General features: G+C 44.8%; 1 pseudogene; it reads right to left on the minus strand.

Moving 5' to 3' along the window:
- Positions 1-9,840: 9,840 nt before the first annotated feature.
- LOC103737929 overlaps positions 9,841-16,065 on the minus strand; it is a 32,338-nt pseudogene continuing 26,113 nt past the window's right edge.

Genomic DNA, 16,065 nt, shown 5'->3' on the forward strand with positions numbered 1-16,065 from the left:
AAGAATAAAATGTGTATCTCATTGTTTTGGAAAACTTGCTATTTGAGAATGAAAATCAAGATGCGCCCTTTAAGAAAAAGGCCCTTCATTTCAAAGTGTGATCCATACGGATTAAGGGTGAAATATGAAGTTGATAATCGGTGTGTTTAAATGCCTAGCCTTCGGTTGGAGCAATGCCTTCCTCTGTCCTGTCTGCTAGTCTCAGACCCTAAATATAGCATCAGCCTTTTTCCTCTGCGTTTTCCCCTCACGCTCACCACCCTCCTCCTCTCCATGTGCTCTGTTTCTAGGCAGAGTTCTCTTAGTTCTGTGACTGTCTGGGGCTTTTGCTGTTACTCTATGTGCACGGCCCGTTTGTCGTCTGCATGGCCCCTATCCCAAGTCCCCAGTCATGAAACCTGCCTTCTTGAGGCAGCATACCGATCGTTTTATACTTTATCTGACATTGTCTTTGCAGTATGTTTCTACAGCACTTTGGACCTTTCCCTTCGGAGTGACCCTCACCTGTCTAATGTGGCATGTATTTCTTTATTGTACGGTATCTTTCATGAGAGCACAGACCATGTTTGACTGGCTTTTGAGTGTCACCATAAGACCTGACTACTGCTTGTCTCCCATTGGTCACTCAACATCCATGAGTGCAAATAAAGGTCCGGGGAATTTAAAGAAAATAGAGACATGGTTAGACAAAATTTGACACAAGAGCAACAACAGAATCTTTTGCACAATCATAAATCATTTCAAAAGACATGTTTTCAAAATGGCAGAATATAAGTGTTTCCACATTTTTTTCTGCTCAGCAAACAAGAATAATCTTCCCAAACTAGAACAAAACACAACACATTCTTTTCAGTGGAGATATATTATTAGAATGATAAATGATCCATGGAACAAAGGGAAGTTAGAGTTCAGTGCTGTGAACTATGAACTGGCAATAATGCAAAGCACTAAGATCCACCCCGTAAACTTTACAGCCATCGAGTGGAACAGCAATCACTGATGAAGCAAGGTTATACTGAGGGCTCAGTTAGCTCCTTGAAAGTCTTTTTAAGGAGCAGTTAGATCCACAGATGTACTCTTGCAAATTCAGATTGTGTCACTGACTCTACTGGGATGAAACCCAGGCGGTGAGAGGGAATGGCACACACAGGAGCTTGGGGCACCAAGCCCAGGCACTCCTTCCTGCAGAGTGCTCTGTTCCAAAGCTTGCCAGCCAGCCTGATTCTTCTTCCTTGGAAAACAGGCCCCACCACAGAGAAAAGCTTAGCAGATACTAACTTTGGGGATTTCATATTAAGAAACACTGATCACCAAATCACATCAAATTAGAATAAAACAAACGTACCTTGTCACCTGACAGACTCAGAACCTTCAGTCTACACTTAGAAAATATAAACTGACAGGGATTACCAGCACTGGATGAGCCTCCACATGAAACTCCATGTGACAAGGAGTTTAGGGCAGTTAATAAAATGGGACATTTAGAGTAAATGTAAATTCGGGAAGAAAATTTAACTGTGTGGTGGCGCACGCCTTTAATCCCAGCACTTGGGAGGTAGAGGCAGGTGGATCTCTGGGAGTTTGAGGCCAGTCTGGTCTCCGTAGAGAATCCAGGCCAGCTGGGGCTACAGGCAGATCTTGTCTCAAAAAGACCAAAAAAAAATTACTATTTTGAAAAATAGAAAATATGAAATTCATGAAAAAGGAACAAATAATATAAAAAGTCTTTACCAAACTGAATAGATGTGTAAAATGTATGCATTACTATTTTGAAAAATCATAGAAAATATGAAATTCATGAAAAAGGAATAAATAATATAAAAAGTCTTTACCAAACTGAATAGATGTGTAAAATGTATGCATTTTCTTTAGTTTCCCTGAGAATTTCATATATGAAATTTACATCATATACTGTATTTACATCATCCCAGATTTGCTTCCCCCTCCAACTCTTTTTGTGTCCCTCACAACTCCCTCTCAAGTTCATGACTTCTTCCATAATATATTGTTACACACACACACACACTCTACTGAGCCCACTGAATGTTGCTTGGATGTATTTGTGTTTTGGGCTGAGCCTGTGGGATTAGATTACTGTTGTGTGACATTATTCCTTGGGAAACAGGAACAAATGTCTACTCCAGATAGAGAACCAAGAATGGACCAAGTGAGGATGCCACCAAAGTGCAACTTGGTGAGCCAATGAGTTTTATTGGAGTTACATGGTGAGGGGTTACTTATAGGAACAGAAATAACTCAAAGACAGATGTATCACCAAAGCCCATCCCAGCATGGGTCATGGCTCAGGAAAGCAGAAATCCTGGAGTGCACTGCACAGCCAGCAAGCAGCTCAACACGTTGGAGAGTATCTTCCCCAAGCATTTCAGCTGGTCAGAGCCTCTTCTGGGCAGCTCAGCTAGTGTCTGCTTCTTTCAAGCATCTCAACTGGTCTCTGAGAGCATGTCTCAGCACTTCGGGTTTGTATATGCTTGGGAAGGGAGGGGCTACTGAACCTGGTCAATTTCAGGGACCTCCTAAAGCTATAGTGTTTTTCACTCCATGAGCTCAATGAGCTTCCCTGAATAACTGACTGTCTCACCTTCCCCTTAAAACACCCTGTTGTTTACCTCCGTCATCACTGGCTTTGGGTATGGACTTGACCAACCTGGCAGGAGAGAACTTGAGTTGGGGAATTTCTTCTTTGTATTGGTTTGTAGGCATATCTGTAAAGCATTTTTTAATTTTTCTTGATTGTTGACTGATGTGGCAAAGCCCACCCCACTGTGGGTGGTGCCACCCCTCGATAGTGGGCCTGAGATGTATAAGAAAGCAGGTTGAGCAGGGGCCAGGGGAACAAGCCAGTAAGCAGTGTTCCTCCATGGTTCATGCGTATGTTCCTGCCTCCTGGTTCCTACCCTGAGTTCCTTCATGATTTCCTTCAAAGAAGGACTGTCACTTGGAAGTATAAGATGCCATAAACCCTTTCCTTTCTGTGCTGGTTTTGGTCAGTGATTTATCACAGTATACAGAAAACAAACTAGAGCAACTGACCTTTAGAAACCCTGTTGTTTATCTACCTTTAGACATCCTGCAATCATTGAGCTTACTTCCAAGATAGAATGTCTCACCTGGGAGGAAACTGCTATATAACAATAACCTATCAGGGATCTTATCCCAAGAGAGACACATTCTCTCTCCCTCAGTTGGCTGCCTGTAGTCTTCATCTAGGGTAAGGCCTTGTGAAATTTTCCCCATCCACATTTGCACACTGACTGGTATTGTCATCAAACAGGCCTTTAGGCAACCACACTGTTGACATTTCATGGGTAGATTCCCTGTAGTGTCTAGAAGACACTATTTAGCAAGACGCATCCCGGTCCTCTGGCTCTGGCTATCTTTCTACCACTCTTCAATGATGTTCCCTGAGTCTTAGGTGTGGGTATGGGATATCTAAAGGGAGAGCATTGGACAGAAGAAGCCAGCGTTGATTCTGTTAGTTGGGACTATCCCTGGCTCCTAGACAAGGGGGCTGCACAGAGGGAAGTGATAGGACCTTGTGGCATCGGAATGGCACAGGCCAGGCTGCAGAAAGTGCAATAATCAGACTCAGGAGTCCATGGAAAGTACTTTGCCCTGCCTCCTCTGCTCTCTGGAATAAAACTTATAGGAACTAGAACTCACACACCTGGCTTAGTTTTAAAGGTGTTGTGAAAAATCTTTAGTATTTGTGGGAAATCACAAAATATATGTATAAACTCTAGAGCAAGATTAAACCAGAACACATAATGTGGTAGTGAAATACTTGAGCATTGGTTAAAGTTACCATAAGTAGACAAACTGCAGGCAGACACGTGTGGTACGTAGTAACAACCCAACTAGATTTTCATGGAAGTCGTGATCACACTGATAAAATCATAGCAATTCTTGACAAAGTTCACAATGACTTGTCTGGAGACGACCAATGACACCAGGACTGTAGGAAGCCAGCCTTTTCTCCTGTGCGGGTCAGGCTGTATTAAGAGACTCATTTCTTCTGTGCGGGTCATACTGTAGGAGGAAAGTCAACACTTCTGTATGTGGTTACCGTGCCCCTTGGCACATCCCACAGATCTGCTCACTCGGTGGAACAGTGTCAACAGAGCCCTGGCAGAATTTTGCAAGAAGCCTTAGGCTGCACTGCTATTGCTATTGAGAAACACTGACCAGAGGCTCCTAAACCCTTCTCACAGGTCTTTGGAAGCTATTAGGAGTTGTATGAAAGACTTTCATCAGAGGCACAGGTTCCAAGGCATGTTTAATTCTTTTTCTTTTTTGACAACTTCCTACATGAATAGTGTACAGCATTTTCACCCATCTTCTCCATCCCAACGCTTCCCATGTCTTCCCCAACTCCCTTTCTATTTATATATATTTGTCCATTTAGTGGTGCTTATATGTACATGGGTTTAGGGCTGCCCACTTGGGATTAGATAACCCATCATGGAGATTGTCCATAGAAAACCAGATTCTCTCTCCCTTATTAATCACTGATTGCCTGTACCTTTTCAACTAGAGCTCTTGAAATTTCCCCCATCCATACTGTTGAGCTTGCATGAGTATAGCCTGCCTGTCATGTCCAGAGACATCCTAGTCCACCTCCCCTTCCTTGGTATTTGATGGGCCTTAGGGTATAGTGGTTGGGCTGTAGATGTATCACCTGGTGCTGGGAACCCTCTGTCATTCATTCTGTGCCATTTTGACCCACTGTGGCACTTCCTAATCATTCCCATCTGTAGCAAAATCTTCTTTGAAGGGTGGTGAGAGCTACACTTATCTGCGGCTATAAATATAAGTATTTGGAATATAGAAAGAAATGATATTGGTTTAGGAAAGTGGTAACAGTATGTTCTGCTCTAGGTGTCTGGCTCCTTTTACAGTACTAGGCATGAATTCCCTCCTCCTGAGTGAACCTTATGTCCAAATTAGACAGCTGTTGGTTACCCCCAAGATAAAACTGCTACCATTGCATTATTAGGATTATTTTTCTGGGCTGGTCATTGTTGTGATTCATGTGCTTCTTTGAAACTGGGTAGGTCAAGTTCTGGGAGGCAACCAAGGGTGATGGCATTTGCCTATATTGTTTTGAGAGTCCTTTGGACTACCCTGATATTGTGTGGCATTATTCCTGGAAGACCTGAACATACTTCTACTCATCCCAGACAGGGAACCAACAACAGACCAAAGTGAGGACAGGACCAAAGTCCAACCTGGTGAACCAGAGATTTATTGAGGTTACTTACAGGATGCTAGGTGGGGGATTACTTACAGGGGCACAGATGACTCACAGAGGGTGATAGCATGGGGGAAGTTCACAAAAGCTGGAAACGGAGTACATTACATTACCTGCAGGCAGCTCCTGGAAGAGGCTCAGATGGTTTCAGTCCCTCAGACAGCCGGGCTGGTCTCTGCTTCTTCCAGATGGCTTGGCTGGTTTGAGCATGACTCTCAGCAGTTCTTAGGGCTTCTATCTGCTTGGGGAGGGAGGGGCTTTTGAACCTGGTCAACTTCAGAGCCTTCCTGAATCTACTGAGTGTTTCCTTCCTGCAGTTAAGGAGCTTCCCAGCAGGCTGGAATGCTGCACCTCCCAGAAAGACATCCATTGCTTAACATTCTCATCCTGTTGTTTACTGAGCTTCCCTCCAAAATGGAAGGTTTTATCTTGGAGGAAACTGTTACCCAAAACCTGACCAACAACTCCAAGGGAGGTCTTCCTTGCCTGGCGCTGGGATCTATATACCTGTTACAAGCATGTTGAGAAAGAGATCATGAAGGCATTTGCATTCACAATAGGAACAAATCTAAACAAGGAGGTGGAAGACCTCTACAAAGAAAATTTCAAATCTCTGAAGAAAGAAATTGAGGAAGACATCATCAGGTGAAAAGACCTTTCATACTCATGGATTTGTAGGATTAATACTTGAAAATGACCACCCTACTAAAATTAATTTACAGATTCAAAGCAATCCCAATCAAAATCCCCATGACATGCTTCATTAAAATAGGGAAAAAAAATCCTAAAGTTCATATGGAAACAAAAAAGATCCTGGCGAGCCAAGGCAATCCTGTGCAAAAAGAATAGTGCTAGAGGGATTTCCTAACCAAATTTTAAAGTATATGACAGAGCTATCATATTAAAACCAGGATGGTAGTGGCACAAAAGCAGACATGTAGATCAATGGAACAACATAGGAGACCCAAACATGGGTTCACATAATTACAATCATCTGATATTTGACAAAGACAACAAGAACACACACTGGAGGAAAGACAGCATTTTCAACAAATGGTGCTGGAAAAACTGGACGTCCAAGTGTAGGAGGGTGAAAATTGACCCGTTCCCATCATCCTGAACAATAACCAACTCCAAATGGATCAGAGTCCCCAGTGTGAAACCTGGAATGCTGAAACTCCTAGAAGAAAGGATGTTCTGTACCCTATGAGATAGAGGGTAGGGAAGGACTTCTGAATTGTGTTCCATTCACTCATGAATTAAAAACAGCAATTGATAAACGGGAGCTCATTAAATGAAAAAGCTTCTGTACAGCAAAGGAGAAACCAAGAGTGAAGAAGGAAGCCACAGAAGGAAAGATAATATCTGCTGTGCATACATCTGATAGAGTATTAGTATCTCTAAGATGCAAGTAACTCAAGAAACCCACGAAAATCAAACGACCTAATTAAAAAGGGCTACTGGTCTGAATATAGAGTTCTCAATTGAAGATATAAAGATGACTAATAAATATCTTTAAAAGTGCTCAACATCCTTAGCAATTAGGGAAATGCAAATTAAACCACTTTTTCATTTTACCCCAGTCAGAATGGCTGAGAGCAAGAAAACAACTGACAACAAATGCTGGTGAAGATGTGGGGAAAGGGGAACTCTCCTTCACTGCTGGAGGGACTGTGGGAAACTAAAAGTCAGTGTATCCTATGACCAAGTTATACCAGTCCTTGGTATATACCCAAAGGACCTGATGCCCTTCTACATGCTCAACCACATTCATTGCTGCTATTTGCACAACAGCTAGAAAATGGAATCAATCTAAATGTCCTTCAGTTGATGAGTGGATGATAAAAATGTGGCATATATAAATAATGGAGTTCTATTCTGCGATGAAGAAAAATGAAATCATGAAAAAACTGCAGGTAAATGAATGAAACTGGAAAATATTATACTGAGTGATGTGACCCAGACCCAGAAAGACAAATCCCACCTATCCTTTCTTATTTGTGAATCCTCACGTGTGTCTTTAGATGTGAGTGTATGACCTGAAATAACAGCAGAGGCCAGGATAGTGGAAAGAGGTCATGTGGGGAGGTGAGAGAAGGAGCTCCAGAGGGGGCGGGCAGGACACAGGTGTTGTCAAGAGGGAAATGGGGAAAGTGGAGGGGTGGTTTACTTTCAGGGAAAGAAGGACGGTCATAGAGAGGGAGAGAAAGGAAAGATAAAAAATACCATAGATGTCAAAAAAGGCATAGGGAGATATTTTATCAGATCACTTAAAAACACATATATGTTTGCTTGTGTGCAGCCAAAGGGCTATCTACCCTTGCATGTTCTGAAAGACCCTCTTGCTATACTGAGAACAGTGCTGTTGGGGAAGGGGAAGGAGGCTATAGCAGCTCTGTGAGGAACAACTGGAATCAGCCAGACAGGCTGTAGCCAAGAGAACTGGGGAAAAGGGGAGGTATTTATTATGGACAGGAAGTAAGATTTGCTGGTGAATTGCATATCAAAACTGTAACAAAACCAGGTGTAGTGTTCCATGCCTCTAATCCCAGAAACCTTGGAGGCTGAAGTGGAAGGATCACTGTGAATTTGAGATCAACCTTGACTGTGTAGTGTTCAAAGCTAGCCGTGGCTACATAATGAAACTCTGTCCTCAAACAAAGCCAAACAAAACAAAACAAAGCATTCTGAATTGATGAAAACTGCAAACACGTGTGGCACAGGACTAGCCGCTGAATGTGAAGCTACGGACAGACGCCTTGGTCCCAAGCTTGGTCGCACCTGCTTGCTTAAGGTCATCACTTGCTTGTTGACTGCTGGTCTTCCACAGGAAAGGAGGGGCAGCAAGAGCCACCTCTTCCAATCAACCAGTTGACCCCTAGATGCCTGATGCTAGGGGCATAGAACTGGAGAAAGCTGCAGACTCTCTTTCTCCCTCCTCTCTTCCTCTCCCCCTCCTTCTCCCCCTCCCTCTCCCCAGTCTTCCCTCCCATATTGTGAGGCTGTGGGGTGATCACTATCTGTGCTTGGCTAGAGAATTTCCAGCACAGCCTTAGGAGGGGAGTGCCCACAGCTCTGTGTGGAAACCCTCACCCCTTGCTCTATAAGCAAACCCAATAAATTCTTTAGTTTCCCAAACTACAATTTTGAGAAGTTAGACCTCGGTTTGTGGTAAGGATGGTGGGAGGAGAGGGCTGGATGGCATTTGTGCCTCCCAGAAGGAATTTTAATAACAAGCCATGAAGAGCAAAAAGCACAGTAAAAAAGTAGAGAATTGAAGTTGGGATTAGACTGTTGAGGCAGTGTTGCTCCTGATTTCTTAGAAATGGCTTTTTAAAAGATCTAATTTTGTGTGTGTGCGTGCAAGGTTGTGATGCAGGTGCCTGCAGGCCAAAGAGGCCAGCATCCACTGCTCTGGAGCTGGAGTTACAGGTGATTGTGATCTGCCCAATTCAGGTGATGGGAACCAAATCTCAGCTGTCTGCAAGAACAATCACTCTTGACTGCTGACCTTTTCTCCAGCCTAGAGGTGGTTTTTGGCACAAAGGCCAACCGGACGTTGTTTTCTGAAGGAGACGTTCTTTGCTTGTCTGTCTGCTCTGTGGTGAGTCTTCCACGTGTCTCTCACTAGAGTCATCTGTGGAGACGGGGGTGCTGATTGTATGATATTAGGCTGACTTTTCTCTTAGGATTCCTTCAATGAAGGCTTACACCCAGTGCAATGCTGAAAATCTCGTCACTTCACCCACATACCCTCTGCCTACCACTCATCAGAGGGACAGTGTGGGCAAAGAGGCCAAATGAGCTTTCTTAGTCCTGGGGGAAGAGAGTCTGAGCTATGTGAAGTCTAATGTTTTTATGGATAAAATCCTTCAAACATAAAAGTTTATCACTGAATTAAACAATAAGATGAGCTACCCGAAGGTCATTGATGTTTCTGAGACACTTCCTTCTTCGAGCACAAAGAATCAACTTGTCCCAAGTTTTAAGGGAAGATTAGGAAGTACAGTAAAATAAACCCAGTGGTTAATAAAATTTCTTGAAATCAGTTTTTACATCAATTTTGTGTTATACTTGTTAATCTCTATGCTTTTTAAAAATAGCAAAGTAACATTTTAAGCACTATTTTCTACTAAGCTAATTAGTACTGTGTGGCCCCCGCATGCACACCCCCATGTAGGCTACAAAGGCAACTTACCAAGAAGGTTTTGCACTGGATTGGGTCAAAGCGGTGGAAATAGCAGCTGAGCAGCGGGCCTGAGCAGCCCAGGGCCTCGATTCACACCGATTCACACCGGGAAGCCCGGTGACCGCACTGCACCCGGTCGGCACATGCGCACGGCGTTGGGAGCGGCGGTGTTGGAGCACCGGGAACCACGGCAGCACTGCCGTGTGGTTTGAGACGTCAGTTCAGTTCCACTCAAAGTGTCTCACGAACGTACCGGTGGGAACCGGCAGGAGGAGGTGGCGGAGGGGCCGAACCCGGGATGTGGCCGGTTCCCCCTGCGCTGGAGGCCGGGCAGCCCCGTCCACCCCGGAGGTCAGACTTCCGGCCGACAGAGGAAAGCCAGTTATTGAGAGCCTCGACTTCCGGCGGTGTGCTGGCGACCGCAGACGTGACCTGATGGCCGGGCTGGCGACGTGGGGAGTCGGTGGCCGGTCGCCCTCCGCCCGCAGCCGCAGCCCAGCAGCCCAGCAGCCCAGGCGGAGCTTGGGTCCCGGCGGCTCTGGGCGGTCCGGCCGGCCGGGTGTGAGCGCGAAGCCCTGCTGTCTGGCCGTGAGCGGGCCTGGCCTGCTCCGCCTCCCCCACCCCGCTGTCGTCTTCCCTCTACGTGGGTCAGAACCGATAAAGTCAGGTGGCCACAAACCGAAACCCCGAAACCATCAGCTAAAAGACTTCTTTCCGCTTCGGTTCATTTTCTCAGACATTTTTGTTAAATACAGAAATGGCAGCTGGGCCGGGGGTGAGACAGACCTGGTTCCACACACAGGTGCTGGGGCGAATTTCATGTAAAAACAGCTTCTCCGTTTATACCTGCCTCTGTGACGGCCTCAGCTCCAGTGTCAGCTGACTGGACCTGAGTGGGGGGAACAGAACGGTTTACTGTATGACGTCTCCCTAGGGGCTGGGGCTCTAGGGTGATATATGATTTTGCTACAGGGAATATGTGCTCTGGAGGCATGAGGAACCTGGTTGTAACTCACAGTCACGGACTGTGAAGACAGACGACTGTTCACACTGCTCTTCAGAGTCAGGATTCGTTTTATTTTTAACAAATGTTACAGCACTGTGGAAATATGCTTGTGTGAGCTTTTACCAAGTTTTGATTGCATGCTTGGAATCATATGGTGCGAATTAAAAAAAAATAGGTAGCATATGCACGATTTATTTTGGGGGTGTGTGCGGGAGCTGCTAGCCCTGGGGACCCATGGGAAGCCCATGTGATTTTGGATCCTGTGACAATGAGTAAACAGTGCGTTCTCCAGAAGAGCCTGGGGTGGAGGGCACAGGGTAGTGCTTTGGACAGTCGGGCAGCTCTGTGCTGCTGCTCCAAAGCAATCCGAAGCAAGGGTTTTTAATTTAACTTCAGGTAGTGAGTCTGCAGTAACAAGAAGCTAGCTAAACTCTATGATAACACAGATCTCTGCACTGGTCCATTTGACAAGCAGCCCCAGGAGGAAATTATTTACCCTTAAATTACGTAAGGCCTGAAGAGTTTAAGTGGCTTGCTGAAGTCCGCAGGACTAATCCTCTCTAATAAGAAAGGTACTGAGAGTGGAGGGTTCTGAAAGAACTGAAGACAGAAGGAAGTACCATAGGACCCAGCCATACTGCTCTTGGAACCCCTGTGTTAGCACCCAAAGGACTCTGATCATCAGACCACATGGACAGTGGCAGATCTGTGCCTCTGGCTGCACTCTTCAGAACAGCTAGGGAACAAATTCATGGCATTTGCAGGACAATGGATGAAGCTGGAAAGTAAACACTGAAGCAACCTAGACTTGGACAAATCCTCATATTTCCCTCATATTTGGATTTTTATTTTAATTTATTTAAAAATATTATTTTATTTTATGTGTATGAGTGTATTGCCTGTGTGTACCACCTATGTCATGCAATGCCTGTGGAGATCAGAAGAAGGCATCAGATCCCCTGGAACTGGAGGTACAGACAGTTACTAGCTGCCATGTGGGTGCTGGGAATCAAATATATATATATGTATATGTATATGCGGTATATATCATGAAACTAGACAGGGGACCATTGGAGAGAGAAACAATGTCCTATAGTTAAGGACTGCAGTGGACAACCACTGGATGATAGTTGAGATCCTTTGATCATGGGTACAACCACCTTGTGTCATGGATCATGGATCATGGCTTTGCTCATGGGTACACCTGGGCACCCATGCTAGCCTGGCTTCGCAGGTGCAAATGAGTGTCCCTTTTGGTTTGGCTCTGACCCCTCCCCGCCTCAGTGCACAGGATTGGCTGGTGTGTTGGGGCAACCGGGCCAGCTTACCTTGATGGCGTGCAAGCTTCACCATCTCAGTTCCCACTTATTTTCCCTCTTACTTGCCAAGTCCTGAGTTCAGAAATTTGAGATCAATAGGAGCATCAAAATTCTTAATAGAATTAGGAGTCCCAGAGCCACATTTCTAGGACCTTGTGCCAAGAGTCGCATCACTGCCATTGTGTTGGCTGCTCTGCCATTTGGCTCTTCGATTATTTGATTTATTACTCATCGTGTCCTGGGTTCAGAATTTTGAGACTAGTTTAGAAGTGCCTGTGGTCAGGTAAATGTTCATATTGTGTCTTCATAGGAGAGAGAGGTTAATGGATCACATGTGACAGGAGAGAAAGGAAGATTGCTAGAGGGAGAAAGGAGGCGAGGGAAGAGGGAGGTGGGGGGCTTCAGCACAAGCTCCGTAAAGTTGCCATAATGAAATTAATTGTTTTGATGCTAACGGACAAAAAAGATAATAAAAACCCAAAGTTGGGACTGGAGAGATGGCTCAGGGGTTAAGACCAAAGAGCGCTGGCTACTCTTCCACGACCTGGGTTGGATTCCCAGCAGACACATGGTGACTAACAACTGTTCATAATTCCAGTTCCAGGGGATCCAATGCCCTCTTCTGACCACAGCCACTGGAGACTTTGCAGGGCACAGATACACTTACATACATGCAGGCAGTATAGTCATACACATAAAATAAAAGAAATTTTTAAGGGAAGGTTAATCTTATTCATTGCTATATGCTGATTTCACAAGCCAAGTTTTTTAAGGGAGTCACTCTGTGGATGGATTTGGAACCCTCATGGATCAGAATTCTCCTCTAACTCTATTGATTATCACAAATTTAATGAGCTGCCTGAGCACCCTGAGGGTTATAGTGTGGTGTGCTGGACAACTTTAGTTGTGGACTTGATACGCCTGGGCAGAGGGCACCTCAGTTGAGAAACTGTCTCTGTTCGATTGACCTGTGGCCATGTCCATGGAAATTTTCTTGACTGTTGAGTGATGTGAGAGGTCCACCTCACTGTGGGATGTTCTACCCTTGGGCACTTGGTCCTGTCTTGTATAAGACAGCAGGCTGAGCACAGGCTAAAGGAGAAGGCCAGAAAGCTGTGTTCCTCCATGGGCTGTGCTCCTGGTTCCTGCCCTGAGTTCCTGTCTTGGCTTCCCTTAATGATGAACTGTGTTGTAAACCAAGTAAACCCTTTATTCCCCAAGTAGGTATTGGTCAGAGTGTTTTGTCACAGCAATAGAGAAGCTAACTAAGACAAAAACTGGTACCAGGATCGTGGGGTATTGCTGTGAGACAGACTTGACCGTGTTGATTTGGGGAGGATTTTGGAAGCGTTTGCAACTTTGGACTGGAAAAGCCATTGAGTGCCCAGAGCTTAGTGAGCTGTTCTATGGAACTTGGAGCAGACAATGGGGCCTGGCTTATGACACTTTAAAGGGAAGCAAAGCTTTTATTCAGGCTGTTGAGGTGAATTAAGAATTTTTATAAGTGAAACCCTTTGTGTTTTACTGTGACAACTGATGCTGGTCAGCTGGGGCTGAAAAATCAGCTGTGAGTAACAAGAGACCAGCATCACTGTGGTGAAATCTTCTGGGAGGTATTTCCTCAGGGTCAGCACACAGAGGGGACCAGAGCCTCCATTTCAAGCTGGAAGCAGGACTTGGTAACACATGGTTCTGGTGTTGAAAGTGTGAAGGGGGCATAGAGAGAAGATGGTGTCATGGAGAGGATCTGAGGCTTTGCACCCTGAGAAGCCAGAAGAGCTCATTGCGATAGAGACTCCAGCATACTGGTGATGTCAGGACCGTGGGACAACACATCAAGAGCAGCAGCAGGTGTGGATTGGAGCTGGCCTGAGCCCACAAGACAAGCGGTGTGTGCTGTGGATGGCAGAGCCAGAGAAGGGAAGCTGCCCAAACCCTTTGGAGCCCAGGAGGCGAGTGAATCCCAGATGTCCAGTCGAGATAATTTGCTGAACTTTGGCTTTGCTTAAGTGTGCCCCAATCTTCCATTTGAAATAAGACATAGTTAACTTGTTTTGGATTTTATAGAACTGTGTGTGCTGTGGATGGCAGAGCCAGAGAAGTGAAGCTGCCCAAGCCCTTTGGAGCCCAGGAGGTGAGTGAATCCCAGATGTCCAGTCTTGAGATAATTTGCTGAACTTTGGCTTTGCTTAAGTGTGCCCAAATCTTCCATTTGAAATAAGACATAGTTAACTTGTTTTGGATTTTATAGAAGATCACAGTTAAAAGTTCAAAGTCTCTTTAAAATTTTTCATAAAGTTTTTTGAATTTTTAAGGACTTGTGGGACTTTTGAAGTTGTAATGTTTTATGTTGTAATACTAATATTAACACGAGACCTTGGGGATAAGAAATGGAAGGGTTGTGTTTTAAAGTGATGAGTTTTTCAAGTTGACAGGGGGTCAGTTGTGGGTCACTGTGGGTCACTGTGGGTAGTGCCACCTCAGGCAGGTGGTCCTGTGTTCTATAAGAAAGAAAGCTAAACACAGGCTAGAGGATGTCAGACTAGTAAGCAGTGTTCCTCCATGGTCTGTGCTCCAGGTTCCTGTCCTGAATTCCTGCCTTGGCTTCCCTTGATGATGAGCTACGTTGTAAGCTAAATAAACCCTTTCCTCCCCAAGTTGGTATCTGTCAGTGGTCCTATCACAGCAATTGTAAGCAAACTGGAGCGTGTAGTCTTTGTCTCTTACCAAATTTTTAATTTGTCCATTTGAGGGGTCAGAGACAGAAATTTGAAGAGAATCTCATGAAAGGAAAAGAAGTTTTCCTGAATGCTGTGGAGACCCTAAGGCTTTCTGACTGTACACAGTGCTAGACAGGGGGTCAAGAGGTCCAGTAAATGCACAGGGACTCAGATGGGTATGGAGCAGTGGGAGGTATGGACTTGTGGCCTACAGTCAGCGACGTGTTGTCTGCCTCTGCTTCTTGCTGACATTGGGCATTGGTCAATAGCCTCCTTGACTGAGACAATACTATCATTCGTTCAGTCTCACCACCAGTCCCCTGCCCCCTCTCCTAGCACATTTGGAGTGACACTGAGTGATTCCAAATGGTAATTTCCCATTGATCCATTTGACAGTGTGGAATGAGAGATGAGGAGGCTGGCCAGGGTGTCATGTAGCTTTTGAGAAATGCCACGAAGACTAAGAAGTCTCCTGTCTGGGTTTCTATTAATGGTATGGATGAAAAGTTTTTCCATCTTCAAGTCCTGTAGAGCACGGGATCTTGGTCTCTGCTGTGTGGGTCAGCTCCTTTTAGAGTGGGATGACTGCAGACACTACTGTGAGAATCATGCTGAAAACTCAGAGAACAATGTCACTGGATGAAACTTAAGGCTTGCATCCCCATAATAAGTCATACTCGCCGATTAAAAGATTAATGTTATTTATCTTTTGTAAATGAAAAAAACTAAATGCTTTATGGAAAAAGCAATAGACCTACATTTTTGAAGTTACTTTTCCTTTCTTTTTGATCATGCATAACAGAAATTTATAATCTAGTTGTTCCTAGTTACCATGGAACTCAGTAGATTGAAAATAAACTGTGGAATGCCACCCATTGGCTTGTGTGTAGCTATGCTTCATAGTTACTGGTAATTTCTTAGCCAGGAGAAATATTATTTTCCCCAAGACAGCAGTAGGTTCCTAACTGGGCTGGGAATACAGCCCAACTTCTGTAATACCAGCCATGATCTTTTTCTCTGGTGAGGCTTTTTATTGTGCACTAATCTCTATGCCCTACACCCAGGAAGTCTGTATGGTGAGATTCATTGTTTTATACTTGTGAGAGTTTACATCAATTGGTATATTCAGGGTCTTGGCAGAAAGTCTGTCAGATCATTTGAACCTTCTTCTTATGCTTATAGCTTATAGTCAATATATCATTTGGCTTACAGGGTTCAACATTGTTGATAGCTGGTGTCCCACTTTGCTTCTCTGCTGTTGTGATAAAACACTGAGCAAAACCAGCTTGGGGAGGAAAGGGCTTATTTGACTCACAGGTCAGTCCATCAGGGGAAGTAAAGGCAGGAACTTAGAGGCAGGAACAGCCGAAGCAGACTCATGGAGGACTGCGGCTTCCGGGCTTGCTTTCTCTGCCTGGCTCAGTTACTTTTCTTATACATCCCAGTCCCACCTGCCTAGGAATGGCACTGCCTATGGGCTGGCCATCCTTCATCAATTAGTAGTTAAGAAAATGTCTCACAGACGTGAGCACAGCCCAGTCTTGTAGAGGAAATTCCTCAAA

The sequence above is a fragment of the Nannospalax galili genome, unplaced genomic scaffold, assembly GCF_000622305.1.
Source record: "Nannospalax galili isolate Female #2095 unplaced genomic scaffold, S.galili_v1.0 scaffold418, whole genome shotgun sequence".
NCBI classification, from domain to species: Eukaryota; Metazoa; Chordata; class Mammalia; order Rodentia; family Spalacidae; genus Nannospalax; species Nannospalax galili.